The sequence below is a fragment of the Papio anubis genome, chromosome 14 (assembly GCF_008728515.1).
Source record: "Papio anubis isolate 15944 chromosome 14, Panubis1.0, whole genome shotgun sequence".
NCBI lineage: Eukaryota > Metazoa > Chordata > Mammalia > Primates > Cercopithecidae > Papio > Papio anubis.
In genome coordinates, this window is record NC_044989.1 from 22176404 (window position 1) to 22190638 (window position 14235).

A 14235-nucleotide genomic window follows, 5' to 3' on the forward strand; every position below is an offset into this window, starting at 1 on the left:
TAGGTGGAGTAGAGGTTGGAAAGTATGAGGATGAGGAAGGAGGGAAACAGAGAAAAAAGGTTTAGTTTTAATCCTAAAGGCATTACCAGTTTAAGCACTTCTCTGTGACTGAGGTTATTATCCACAATATCAGGATGGACCCTCATGTCAGACTGAAGCCAATGGGATTTTAGCAAATTACCCAGACCTAGAAGAAAACTTAATGAGAGATGTTAATATCTTTGTGGTCTGTTCATTCTAAACAGGAAAGAAGATAGGAGGTGAAGACTGAACCCACTTGCCTTTGAGGGAGCAGGACACTTGGAGAGCATTCTCACTCTTTGTGGCCAAATGAATTAATCCATCTATTTCTTATCATCTTCTTAATGGTAAAATATCTGCATGTGTAAAAAATTATTGTTTTATATATTTACACACACACATACACTCAAATGAATGTATGTAGATATATGACTACACTAGTATCTGTGGGAAAAAGAGAAAAAAATCCTTTATGAGAGATGAAGTATAAAAAATCAGAATGGAATTCAGAGTTGCAAAGTGAATGCTTTTTTAGAAGATTGAACAGAAGAAAATGATCAGACTGAAATTAGCTGAATTGGAACAATGCTTTCTAAAAAGTGACCTGTTCTGAGATGGGAAGATCATACCCCTTCAAGAAGAGGCAATCAGCTTTTGTGTGTTATGTCATTGTAAAAGCCACTTCCAGCAGAGAGAAACGCAGCCCAGCACTTGCTTTTGAGAGGAGATGGTAAGACGACAAAACTATGAACTTTAATGGACTATCAGATATTTTTAAATAGCATTTTTCATTTTAAATGTGGATCCAAAACCAATGCTTATAGAATGAGGGCTGAAAGCTTTAGTTCAAACCAGCAAAGCCTTCTCCAGTATCTGCACCGAAAGCTCTCTGACAAGAATACACTTGATTTTCAACCAGTAAGAGACTAGTTATTCCATTTAGGGAAATAACATCCTGATGACCTAAAATTACCCTTGCAGTTTCTGCAGACTGTAGCTTCAGTAATGTGTCTATTCCAGGTGGCACAAAAAAAGAGTTTCGCTACGGCTTTTGGAGAACCCTTCCTGGGGGGTATCAGGCTTTTCCCAGCTTCTTTGCTAAAGGTGACACGAATGTCTATCAACATGGCACTTACCAGCCACCAGGGTTGGTAATTCATTTATTCAGGAACAGTTTGTGAATGTTTACCATGTGCCAGACTCTGTGTTAGATACTGGTTATACAGATTAAAAATATAGTGTCTGCCCTCAACAGCTTACCACCTTTTGGGGAGGAGAGTCAAGTGAACAAACAATTAGAATACAGCAGAGCGATGGCCAGCTAACTGGATTCCTGAAAATGTGTTTGACTTCATCCTACCCTCTCTTTCTTATTCATTTCCTAGCACTGCAGTCTGGCCCAGGCTCCTGCCTGATACTGATCTTCCAGGACTACACAACCTTCCAATCCAAAGGTCAGTTTAACCTGCACCACACCCATTTTCCAACAGTATTTGTCACTTGGCATCACCCACTAATTTTCTCAATTATCTCTTTTCTTGGTCCGCAGGACTGTGCAATACCTTGAATTTTGTCCTTATAATTTTGAAAAAAAGTTCCTTCTAAATTTCCTCTTGTAGAGTCATTTCCATTATTTGGTCCCTAAATGTTAAGACTACATAGAATTTTATTCAGTTCTTTCTATGTATACTTTCTTTATATAATTTCATCTCTTAGCGTCCCAAACAAAACAGAACCTCCAAATCACAACCATATATATTCCATTGTCAGTTTTGTCCATGAGATTTTGGAAATGCCTCCAAGCTTCCATTCAAGATGGTAAACAGAGCTTATATATTTAACTACACCATAGTAAATTTCCACTTATATTCACAGTGTTATGTAAAAACATATACATTTTAGAAAACTGCATCAGTGTTACCAAACAGGGAAGGATGCCATTCACATATTCAATATTGCGAGGGTGTTTTTCCAAGATTTATTATAGGTCTTGGATTACTAGGTTGAAAAATTACTAGCCTATGATTCAATGCCTGGGAAGGCAATCCCCCAGATCTCCAAATCACTCGTGGTAACATTGGAGAAATGGGGAAGACCTAGGCAAACAAGAGAGCACAAATCTCACAATTTGAATGACTTCAGCATGGACATCAGCAAAATTCTTGAGAGTCCCAGGCTTGGACTCCTACTCTGGGGCTCTTTGACAACAGACAGTCTCATGAGGAATGCCAAGTAAAATGGGGACATTTTCCCAACAAGCCACTGACACTGGCCTGGCTACTCTGTTCTATTTCCTGTACTTTTATGTTGCCAGAGAAGGGCACCAGTCCTTGTAAGTGAGGAGCAGGAAGGGAGCTAAAGTTACAGGCATTCATACATTGGGAAGGTTTGATTCTTCTGACATGGGTTTATTTCTCTGTTTGCGGATGTTTGTCACTTGCATTTGTTGTAGCAGCCAAAATTTACCAGGGCCTCAGTTATTGTTTACTGGACAATGCAAATGCTCATGTTGTGAGACTCTTACAGGAAGGCTTCCTCCAAACCAGGCACACGAACAGGGCAGGCTCTGTGTGCCTCTGTCCACTGTCTGCTCCAATTATATTTCTAAAAGATCAAGCTTGACCCCAGTGCCCCACCCCTTCTCCTCCAGCTCCTGCTGCCTGCACTGATGGACCTTACTGCCTGGTTGGCATATCACTTAGTTTACAGCAACTGGAAAGAGGAATATAATGTAACAAACCTTGCTGCTATTTACAAAATAGTTGTTTCTTTGTTTTTACTCCCTGGAGTAGGTTGTAACACTGAAGTTAGCTGGGCTACTGCCTCTTCTCCCCAATTGAAATGACTTTGCCCATGGCTGTGGTTTGAATGTGTGTGCCATGGTTTGAATGTGTGTGCCATCACCCCCAAATTAACATGCTGAAGCCCAGTCAGCAATGCAAGGCTATTAGAAGGTAGGGCCTTTGGGAGGTGATTAGATCATGAGGGTAGAACCTACATAAGTGGGATTATGTCCTTATAAAATAGGCCCAGAGGGTTGCCTTTTCTATGTTATCATATGGGGACACAGTGAGAGGATGCCATCTATAAATCAGAAAGCAGAGTCTCACCAGACCCTGAATTTGCCAATGCCCTGATCATGGACCCTCCAGCCTTCAGAATTGTGAGAAATTTCTGTTGTTTGTAAGATACATAGTCTATGGTACGTTGTGGTAGCAGCCCAAATGGACTAAGACACTCATCGACAAACCCTCTTCGGTAAAGTCCTACTTTAAATAGTGTGCACCCTATGCCATGGTGTATCAGTCAATTATTACCATAATCATTTTGTATGACAAACAATCTCAAGATCTTAATGGATTACAACAGCAACTACTTGTTTTCCTTGCTTCTGTGAATCAGGTATGGCTTTGCTAGGAAAGGATGGGCTTGGCTGCAGGTCACATTTGCATTGTTGCAATCATTTTTTCTTTTGCAGGTAACAGACACCTGAGCCATGTACTCCTCTTGATGGATCACAGGAGCACAAGATGGTAAGGCGAAACACAGAATACATCGCAAAGCCCATCCTTGAAACTGGGACACTGTCCATCAGCTACAACCCTGTGATTAAGTCCATCAAAGGTGAAGTAGATGGAACTCCATATAGACGAAAATAAAGAAGACAGGAAATGGTTGAAGTGGCTGGGATAAAATTCTAACCTTATGAATAATTTCAGGAATATAACAAGTGTCTTTCCAAGTTATGGTTAGCCATGTATGATAGATTTATTTATTTATCCTAATTTTTCCCTCCCTCCAAGCTATGGGATTGTACATTTACCCCCTTTGTAGCATGGCTTCTTAGTTACTGGATCTTGAATTAGTCTAGCCTGCAATTTGATACTGTAAACAGGACATTTTATACTGATTCTTTTCTTATCTATGCTGATGCAAATTTCTCCTAATATATATCTTGGTGTGATACACACACACACATTATTTGACGCCCATATGTCTATGTATATATGTATATGTCTACATATATATTTGTGCAAACATAAATTTGTAAGGGAGGGGAATTAAATGCGTAAGCCTCAAATTGCCATGTTGAACTAGAAGACCTTTGGGTGTAATTTTTCCATGTTGTTTAAGTGTGTTTCTCCCAAAGAGACTGTATATCATCCTGGTATCCTAAGCACATAATATTGTTCCTGGACTAGTCATATATACACACACACACACACACACACACATATGTATATACGTATATACATATATACGTATATACATATATGTGTGTGTGTCATATATATGTGTGTATATATGTGTGTATATACATATATACTCAACACATGTTCAAATTAAATTATTAATCAAATTAATGATTTGGCTACTCTTTCCAAACATTTTATGATGATAAAAACTTAAATCCTGTACTAAAATCTTGCATCTTTTCATCCTATTCATTCTGTGACCCAGTAGCTTAATCCAGCCTTGCTCACCTTGTATATTCTCTAGTTTCATGATGCCTCCTTTGAGGTGGGGTGAAATATGTAGCAAATAACTCAGGGGTAAAGGCACAATTGTCTGTTAACAGAATTTAAGAGATGTGAGTTTTTATCAGAGATGGTACATAACAAAAGTTAGTATCAGTAAACTGTAGTTCTGTCTTTTCTGCTACCATTGGACTTTTTAAACCCCTTCACCTCTCTAACCTCAGATTTCCCAAAACAAAATGAAAACACATTTTTAGAAGCTGCCTTTCCTCCCCACCTTACCTGGCTATATCAAATGAAATGTTTGAGAATGTGCTATGAATAAAAAGTGTTACAAAAATATGATATACAAGTATTAAAAGAGAAATTTAATAAATCCAGAGACTATTGTTTAGAAAGTAATTATGACTTGTGTCTTTCAGGGCAAAGAGAAGAGAACAGAAAGATATGGAGAAGCTATTTATAGTTCACCCCTGCCTAGACGAAATGACTTTAAACACAGTATATGAAACTCCTCAAGATATAAAATGCTCCCCACATTACCTCCCCCACCACCCACGTCCAAGAATCCAGGATGGGGGCAGGTAAAGGGGAAAGAAGATCAGCAGCTTCGGAAGGGGGTCTCTATGGGAGGGCATTTTCAGAGTCTGTCAGCCTCACTCAACCTTCGGGGTTCCGGCTAATGCATTTTGACAGGGAAGAGAGTTGATTCTGAATAAATGAATCCTTTTATGTAGAGAACGTCTGGGGAGCAGTGCAGAGTGAGTAAAACCAACACCCATGACCTCCTCTTGTGGAATTCTGGGCTGATGCTCCATCTGACTCCAGGTAATCGTGGGGCATTTCTTTCAATGCCATCCATATTCCTGGACTGGAAAAAAAAAGTTTCAAAGACTAAACCCCATGCCGAGGAGCTGATTTCTTATAACAATAGTTAACGATGAGTGTTCTTGAAACCCCTTTTTAATCAAAGGACAGGGATTGTCAGTGCAGATATCACTGTATTAAGGCCAAACTGAAAGCCTGGTCAGGGTTTCTATACTGTAGATAAAACCACTAATAAAGGCAGCTCTAAGATATTTCTGTGAAAGATTCAGAAAGAACACTAATTAACCCAGACAGGGAATCTTCCAAAGATGTATTCCTTCTGCTGAAGAATATCCTGTATTGGCATTTTTGTGAATCATTCTTGACATTTTGCCAGTTCTGCTGTCAGCTTTCAAGGGATACAGAAATAGTGAGTAGATTTTTAAAAGCAAAAATCTATAAAACAAAGTCTGATTACAACACTACTGGCTGGCTTAAAAACAAAACACAGAGATGATCATTAAAAAACAAAACTTCTAGCAAAGTCTCCTGTGGTAAAATAGCTTCATCTGGTTGGTCTGAGACCATGTCTGAAAGAGCCAACTTAGATTGAATTATAGTATTCTCTGGATTACAAGTGTAAAAGTGTTTTGGGTTATTGTTTAGTGAACATGTCTGGGTGAGCAGACAGTCATACATATGTACATATATTCATTCAGTGAATATTTATTAAACACCTATTATGTGCCAGACACTGCTCATAAACTCTTACAAGAGCTACTGTTACTACTTTTTATAAAATACTAGTAATTGTTCTAAAAAGAATAATTGCTAAATGTTTATTTTATGCTTCAAGTAACTGAACATTGTTAGACATAAGTAGTATGTACAAGCTCATTATTAAAAAACTAAAATAGAATATCGACTATTAAAGTGGAAGTAAAGTATCTATTCATCAGACCCTGACTTCCATAGCCCCAATAACCACTTTCTGTATAAATATTATTCATGGAGCATGATTTCAAGAGTATTACTCTCAAACATTCTTGCCACCCAGAATTTGCTAATGACATTCAAAAGTGATGTAACACAAGTCACATTTCACACTTGTACTCTTTCTCTTTATTTGCATAGTACATATACTACTCTAGAAAACAGTATTTTTAGCTCCCTCACTTTAGCCCCTAAAATGACTGAGAATAAGAGAAGATCAAAGTCCCTTCCCCTCCCCTCCCCTCCTTCCCTTCCCTTTCCTTTCTTCCTGCCGCTCTCCCTCCATCTTTCTTTCTCATTCTTTCCTTTTTTACTTCTTTCCTTCTTTCTTGTTATTGTTTTTAAATTACATGCATAGGCCAATGTAACACAGACACAAGTTTGAGGGTTGTCAGGAAAATAAGAAAGAGGATATTTTGACTAACAACTCCCGATTGAACCAGAATAGAGGACACAGTGCATTTCTTTGTAACTTGGAAAGTTGGGTTATGGAGAAGCTACTGTGTAAAATACGCATCTAAAATCTTGGCATTAAAGAAGACTCTTGCTCAGCCAATGACATGTGGACTGCCTGGATATCCTCAAATTCTGATTCCACATTTGTTTTTATAAAAGTAAACAAATGAACAAACAACCACCCCATATTCACCTGCTACATGCCACAAAACACGGGCCTGAGAGAATTTATGAGCAAAGGCAGGATTTTTACTTTAAATATGTTTGTATAGCATTTGGGATCCTCAGAGAATGGGGCCTGAGTAAACAAAACACTACTAATAATAATATTTCACAAAGCTCGGTGAGAGCGTGGCTGTGGACCCTGGCCCTTCCCTGGGCATACCTGCCTCTTATCAAACTAGTATCACAGTCTGATGGGGTGTCCCTCTCTTGCGCTTTCCATTCAATAACCCCTGCAAGTGCAGAAGAGAATGGGGATTTTAGGGAAGGGTCAGGATTCTCTGCCCATCTCCATTGCTCCGGCACTCAGCCCTGCGGTCACCTCCTGCAACTAGCATTGTGCAGACCATCGTGGAAGAAAAATGGTCCCTGGGCAGAGTCTGTCAGTAGGAGTTTGGGCCGAGGAAGAGAGACAGTTCTTGTCCAGCATCGTATTTCTTTCTCTACCTTCGTAATAGCCAGAGAATACTGGAAATGACTGGCTGAGTAAATTGCTTTTGGAACAAATGTGCTCCCTCCCACTGGTCTCCTCCTTCTCTTTTTTTGGTTTCTGGCTCTCTCCCCTGCCTCCTCATCTCCTCCTATCCCTCTGTAAGCAGGAAAATCTCTCCTGTCTTTCAGATGAGACAAAGCTGCTGTCAAAGCTCAGGAAAACATATGCATGTACATGTGTAATATGTAATGTTTTCCTAACAATTCAGGATGTCGCCTTCAGCTTTCTTGGTCATGAAGTAGGTGTGGTCTAGGTCAGAAAAGCCATCCATCTTCACATTCATGCAGCCACGCCAGCAGGTAAGGGCCATTTGCAAACATCACTGACCCCATAACACGGTCTGTCTCTTGAGAATTATCCACAAGCATTAGCCTGAAGCCCCTTGGCTGGTAAAAAATGATCCTAAGCAGAGGAGATAGTTCAGATTCCTGACTTGGTGCATTCCACAGAATGAAGTCATTAATGTTGCTGCCACTTCCAGCTTCCCTCTCACTCCAGCCTAGGTTCTCCTCCCTGAAACTTGCTCTGGATTCCTTTGAACAACTTTGTTATCAGCTGCACAGATCCTGTAACCCAACCTTCAGGGAGTGTGTCTGTCTCCAGTAGTGGTTAAAATTACACAAAGACACACCTTTATCAGGAGTTACTGCTGTGAACTTCCCTTATACTAGGGAAATAATACAACTTATAAAGCAGGTGTCTGCCAAATTAATGAGCACAGTCTGCACTGCTTTCTGACACCAACAACAAATTCTCCGGCTCTCTAGACATCAACTAGATATCCTACAATTCAATTCTGTTCTGACAACTATCTACCTAGAGTTAGCATCAGAGCCCGTGAGTTAAGGGCTCAGTCCCACAAGACTGTGCCCACTTTAGACACCAGTCCCAAGTACCAGGCTGTCACCTGAACTTCTGACTGACTGGATATAAATTCGAGGGTTTCCATTATCCCCTTTTAAGTTTTGCTAATTTTCTAGGACAGTTCATGGAACTCTGGAAAATACTTTATTGTTATTGTGAAGGATACATCTTAGGAATAGCCAAATAAAAGAGATACACAATGCAATGTATTGGGGGAGAGCATGTGCAGTACTCCCACGATCACTCTGGGCATGCCACACTCCCAGTACCTCAATGTTTCAGCAACTCAGAAGCTCTCCAAACCCCGCTGTTTAGGGTTTTTATGCAGGTCTCATTGGATAGGCATAATTGATTAAATTATTGATCATTGGTGATTGGCCTCAACCTTTAGACTCTCTCCCCTCCCTGGGGGTCACTACTTGAGGCTGAAAATTCCAGCTTCTAGTCATGCTTTGATCTTCTTGGTGAGCAGTGCCATTCTGAAGCTGTCTGGGGCCCCAAGACACCAGTCACATTGTTAGCATACAAAAGACAGTCCTGGAGATTCCAAGGACTTTAGGAACTGTGTGCCAGGAATCAGGGACAAAGACCCTCATATATTTCTTATTATGCCATGGGAAAAAATATAGTTTACAAAGCGGGGTGTCTGCTAAATTAATCTTAATTAATGAACACAGAGATCTACGATTAGAGGTGTTGCCATGTGTGTCCCCACACTCTCCACCCACATGCACTAATGTCCCTTAGCAAACAGCCTCCTGCGTTAGTTTGCCAAGGGTAATAGCCAAATACTGCATGTTCTCACTTATAAATGGGAGCTAAATGATAAGAACTTATGAACACCAAGAAGGAAATAACAGACACTGGAGTCTGCTTGAAGGGGGAGGGTGGGAGGAGGGAGAGGAGCAGAAAAGGTTAACTATTGGGTACTGGGCTTAATACCCGGGTGATGAAATAATATGTACAACAAACTCCCATGACACATGTTTGCCTATGTAACAAACCTCCACATGTACTCCTAAACTTAAAATAAACATTAAAAAAATAATCTGCATGAATGCAGCCAGGCCTGGCCTTGTCTGGATCTAGGAAAGATTAACTGAGAGGCTGACACCTCTAAAGGTCTGAAAAGAAACACTGACCATCTTTTGCTCTGAGGGCTGCTACCTGTGAAGTATCTACGTAAAAAGACAACCTTACCTAGTAAAACCTCCTCTTTTCTCCCTTCGATAACCTGATTTGTCATCATAACCCATTCTGGGCCATTCTCTGAAACCTTATTTTTTCTGTAACCTGAAGACGGTATATAAGCTTCTGTACCCTGTGGGGGGATGGGGTTCGGTCTTCATTCTGAAGGCTCCTGTATATACACATTAAATAAATTCATATGTCTTTTCTCCAAAAAACAATCAAACAAAAGCCTCACCGGTGAGTTAACTCCATACTCCAGGACCTACCTCATCTGAGACCCAGTCTTCAGGGACCTCTCTCCAGCCCTGTCATCTGATATTGTTGAAATAGATTAAACTTGACTTTCTGAGCTCCTCTTTTGGCTCCTATAGCCTGCAGCTCTGCTTGTATGTGCCTATGTGATTTCTCATTCCAGTCAGATTACAAAGTAACTGAGACACAGATCTTGTGCAAAAATTTTCTGCTGCCATCTCAGCATCTACTTCAGTGTCTTCCCAAGCATCAGTAAATGTTTGCTAATTAATTAATAAAATAGATCTATAAAATCACTATTACTGGGAATAATATTACTGACAAAAATAATATTTAAGTAACATTTATATCTTGCCAGGAACTTTACTAGACATACATTTAATAATTAATTTAATTTATATGAACCAGCTGCGAAAGAGAGTTAACATATTCTCTACACAGGAAAAAACCAAAGTTTAGAGAAAAATGCTAAAGAAACTGACTCGGGGTCATGTATAGAAGAGGAAAAAAAAAATAGATTCCTGCCTCATAATCCCCAGAATGTTGAGCCAAAGTGGAATTTTGAAGGTATCATTAATAAGATTTTTCAATGCTCAGTAGGGAAGATTGATTTTCTCTAACAAAATGGAACTCTCTCTTCACAAACTCATACAGAAAGTTCTCTTTATAAGTGATCAGGATTTGCAATGTGCTTATCCAGGTGCTCCTAGATTTTTAGTAAAAGTCATCTGCATATCACAGAATAACTGAGCAAGGAGGACTATAAAAAATAATCCAGTTCCAAAAATTGTTTACTTTCAGCCTCTAGTTGATATCTTTAAGCTTCTGTAGGCAGAAAATACTTCAGAGCATGAGTGCATGAACATACAAATGGTCTCTGACTTTATTTTTCAACTTATTTTTGACTTTATGATGGTACAAAAGTGATACATATTCAATAGAAACCATACTTTGAATTTTGAATTTTGATCCTTTCCAGGGATGCTAGGCTATGATGGGGTGCTATTCTCCCTCTCTCTCTTTTGCTGTCTCCATGCTGGACACTGGCAGCGAGCCACAGCTCCCAGTCGGTCACACGTTCATGAGGGTAAACAACTGATACAGCCATTCTGTTTTTCATTTTCAGTCCAGTATTCAATAAGATACATGAGATATTCAGCACTTTGTTATAAAACAGGCTTTGTGTTAGATGATTTTGCCCAACTATCGGCCAATGTATTGTTCTGAGCATATTTAAGCTAGGCTGGGCTGAGCTATGATGTTTAGTAGGTTATCTGTATTCAATACATTTTTGACTTAAGATATTTTCACCTTACAATAGGTTTATTGAAATGTAACCCCATCATAAGTCAAGGAGCATCTATGCTTCAAATAGTCCTGGGCAAGAAAGAATTGAACTTTGCTCTACGCCCCCACTATATTCATGCTTGCCAGTATCTTGGCTGTGTCTACTAATTCTCACTCGTAGGCTTTACTTTAGGGTGGTAGTTTTCAAGATGACCCTTTTTGGGGTATTAGTGTCTTCCAATGTTGTACAGATTATGTCTAGTCTTGCCTGTTGACCACAGTCTAGCAACTAGTATCATAACCTAACATACCTCTAGCTTCCAATTTGGCTAGGTTATATATGTCTCAGAATCTTGGAAAGATGTATAATTTGTTTATTTATTTCATAAGAAGTGGGGATTAAATTGGATCTTTAATCCACAAGTCATATATTCTTTCTTCAGTGCCATGGAATACAGTCAGTCTCTTTGTCAGTGGAGAAGATGCTCGTCAATACAAAGCATTGGTGAAAGGAGGAGGTACAGATGTATGAGATGAAGGAATAGTAGCTAATGAATTATTTTATGTTATCAGTTAGCATTTAATAGTCATAATTCACTTAACGAGAATAAACTAAATCCTATACATTTGATATTGGTTTATACCTGGATTTAATTATTCATAGAACCTATAAAAATTGTGACTCCATAATTATGGGGATCTTGACCTGAATAAAAGAGGAGCAAGGACACACACACAAACTGCTAAGGTAGAAGAAAATTGAAGAGATTGGCTGGGTTATAATTATTATCACAAGAACAAAAACAAAGACACAAGAAAATTAACAAAACATAAAAACAAATTCAGAAAACCTTTGGTCTGAGGGCCTCTTATATTAAATCAGCTCAAACTTCCACCACAACCAAGATATAAAGGTGGATGCACTACACTATCTGTATCTTTTGGTACCTGTTGTTTGTTCCTCTGCAAGACTCTTTTAATATTCATATAAAATGGTGGGTGACCAGAGAGCGCAAGGTCACTTCTCCTAAAGATCAGAGGCACACAATGTCCTCAACCTTCTAGCATAAACATGCACCTACTTATCTCCCCCAACTCCAACCACAATTCCACCTGCTTGCCCAAGGTATCAATCATTTAACCAAGTTCAACTGTCTTTAGGTAACAGGTTACAATCTTGTGAGGATGTCAGATTGGGATTATGTGTTTCATAAATGTTTGGTTGAGTTGACCTATAAAATGAATGCTATTTTCTTTGGAGAAAGATTTAATACAATTTTCCTTAATGAATTTAAAACCATTGATGCCTTTTATTTCTTGTTATATCTATTTTTGCTCCTTATATTTGTCTAGAAATTTATTTCCTACATATATGTTCTGAATGTGTTAGCATTTCATTACTTTAACCTGTGTTTATCTGTAGTTATGGCCCATTTTTTATGCCTAATATTGTTTATTTAGGGTTTTCTCTCTAGTTCATAATGAAAATTGAATTGTCTATTTTGTCTTTTCAATGAACACATTTAACCTTTTTTTGTTATTCTCTCCATTATATTTTTGTTTTATTCTTCACTAATTTACTACTGCTATTTTTTTTTTTTTTTTGAGACGGAGACTACTACTATTTTTTAAAATTATCTCCTTCTTAAGTTTGTGCTCACTTTATGTGGTAGGCAGATTTTGAAAATTGGCTTCCAAGGTACTGTTTCCTAATCCCCAGAACTTATGAATATGATAAGATAGCTCTCCTGTGATTATGTTACACTATATGGCATAGTTGAATATAAGATAGGGAGATGATCTGAATAAGTGTAATGTAATCCTGTCAACCCCTTTAAAACCAGAGTTTTCTGCAGGTGGTAGTGGAACAAATCGAGATTGGAAGCATGAGGGAAATTTGGTTTACAATTGTTTAGATTGAAAATGTGGCTAATTGTGTTTATGCGGCTGCGTTATGAGTTCTGGTCATTAGTGTGAGTGACAGTACTGTAACGAACTTCTCATTTCCATGTATTCTTATTGGTAAGAGAGAGTAATAGTTAAGTAACACTAGAAAACATATATCAAGAATGGCAGAGGTTTCCTACCACTTATAAGCCATTTTTTTTCTAGACTACTGTAGAAGGAAGATATAAACTCTTTTTTATATAAACCACTGTATTTTAGGGTCTCTTAATCACAGTACTTTGGCCTGTACCCTAATCATTACAACATAGTTAGAAATTGCCCACTTAATCTTCTGCATTTTAACTCTCTCAATTTTTCTGCTTTCTCTCTCTAATTTTCTGTTTTCTCACCTTCCTGTGCAGCATTCCATTGTCATTTTGTATTGTCAGATCTATCATCCAGTTGGCTAATTCCCTCTTCAGCTACATCTCATTGAATGTTTAATCTGTCTATTGAATTAATCATTTCAATCACTGTGTCTTGCCATTGTAACTAGTTCTTTTGCAAATATATCCCCGTTGATTTTAATAGTATCTGTCATTATACTTTAATAGTCTCCTTTATTTATTTAAAAATATAAAATATACTGATCATCTCTGATCTCATAACTAATCTCTGTAATTTGTTATTTCTGTCATCTCTTGCTCACGACAGATGGCTAATTTTATGTTTTGTTTAATAACTTTGTATTGTGAATACATGTTTTTTGGTGCTCTATCTGTGAGTATTTGTTGACATGAGATCTATGTTTAAAATATGTTATTCCAGAGAGGATAATCATTTGCCTTTGACTAATGCCTGAAGTACTAGCAATTTAGAACCAGTTTAAATTATATTTTTGGTGGGAAGGGGGTTGAGAAGCATAGAAAGTATGAATTATAAGTCTTAGGACTTGAGAGAAGTCTTGTGAGTTGGACTTCTCGTTAGATTTTCTTTTTACAATAATTATTATTTAGACACAGTGCCAACAGGGGTAACAGTTCACACATTTCCCACTGTAGGGCGCATTTATACTTTCTTTAAGTCTTCTGAGAAAGTTGGCTCTCAATCCACCTAGATCCATGTAATTGCTCCAACATTCCATGTGTTAGGTCATCAATAATAAATAAAATTTCCCCAAGCAATATCAATTCTTGCTTTCTCCTGATTTGGGCTTTCTTATATTTCATAAGCTCTAAAACACTTTTTTAACTTCTCTTTTAGTTCAACAATGCATTAAGAAAT

The 14235-nt window shown here is 38.3% G+C and overlaps 1 long non-coding RNA gene across 1 annotated transcript; it reads left to right on the forward strand.

The window, feature by feature from the left end:
* Positions 1-281: 281 nt before the first annotated feature.
* LOC110741032 lies at positions 282-3779 on the forward strand. Its single transcript, XR_002516552.2, has 3 exons — positions 282-368; positions 1407-1475; positions 3500-3779. It is a non-coding gene; the product is annotated as an uncharacterized LOC110741032 (long non-coding RNA).
* Positions 3780-14235: the final 10456 nt, after the last annotated feature.